Source organism: Aplysia californica, unplaced genomic scaffold, assembly GCF_000002075.1.
Source record: "Aplysia californica isolate F4 #8 unplaced genomic scaffold, AplCal3.0 scaffold00430, whole genome shotgun sequence".
Lineage (NCBI taxonomy): Eukaryota > Metazoa > Mollusca > Gastropoda > Aplysiida > Aplysiidae > Aplysia > Aplysia californica.
In genome coordinates, this window is record NW_004797700.1 from 159,875 (window position 1) to 161,150 (window position 1,276).

General features: G+C 40.2%; 1 protein-coding gene across 1 annotated transcript in view; it reads right to left on the bottom strand.

The window, feature by feature from the left end:
• LOC101857427 overlaps window positions 1-1,276 on the bottom strand; it is a gene marked incomplete in the record, with an annotated part of 36,819 nt that overhangs the window by 21,174 nt on the left and 14,369 nt on the right.

The window sequence follows — 1,276 nt, forward strand, 5'->3', positions numbered from 1 at the left end:
GAGAGAGAGAGAGAGAGAGAGAGAGAGAGCACAAACACTTACAACACAATAACAATTGTTTCCGATTGTCTCATATTGTCTCATATTGTCTCATATTGTCTCATACTGTCTGTTCATGCGGACCGCACAACTCACGTTATCTTCGTCCGTTTGGAACATTTCCTTCCTGGGATAGTCCACCTTGCCCGCCTCCCGGACTGCGGACTGGCTGATCACTGCCACGTCGTCTTTGGTCACCTCTAGAATCAACAGACACACGTTATCAAACGGAATAAAACATTTTGCCAGCCAGGACAATAAGTGTGTGTGTGTGTGTGTGTGTGTGTGTGTGTGTGTGTGTGTGTGTGTGTGTGTGTGTGTGTGTGTGGTTTTTTAAAGTTAGTTTAGTTGTAGTAGAGGTTTTATGGCGTTCGCAAAAGCATCCGGTTATATGAGCGCCAGAGGAATAGAGATGTTACAAGAGAGTTACTTACATAAAAAAAAGAAGACGGGGAGATAAGGACGATAGATGTTTGATAGGAAAGAAGGAGCAAACCACACCAGAGCACTCGCCAACCATCCACATTTTTAGTTAGAGTTTTACGGCACTTGCAACATGATAAGGTCATTATAATAAGTGCCGAAGATTAGAGGTACTACAAGAGAACAACAAGTGTAAAACAAAGAAAGAGGAGAGAGAGAGGGCCGTTTGATGGTAAAGAAGGAGCAAATCACACTAGAGCACCCGCACCAACCATCCGCGACAATAATGGCAACATGGTGGAATCAGGCTCTCGTCAATTTTTTGGGCATGTAGAGGTATTGGTATCATTTTAAAGCTTGTTCACTTGTCTTTATTTGGATGAAAAAAATATCCATTGATCTTGAATACAAGTCGAGATATTTGCGAAAGAAGGAGGTGGGGGTCACCAGTTTTCAAAGGTAAAATTAGTGAGAAAATGACCGCCAAAGACTTGTTATTTACTTAGTTTAACAGTGCGTGGTAACAGAAAATTTACATTTTTTGTGCCTTTATTCAACGTTTTTCAGAAACATTCACACAGGAATGAGTTCTTTAATGGGCATGAAAGTTGTTGAGCCAAAAAAAGAAAATTCGATAAAAAATCACAAACCTGCGGAAAAATGCAAGTTTCTTCACTTTAATTATTTTGACAAGAGCCTGATTCCACCACGCTGCCTCACAAATAATATGTGTGATATGAATAACGCCTCTCATACAACTAGTAACTACACACAAATGACCTAGGTTTGTTCCGAGGGTAATAATAATAATAAT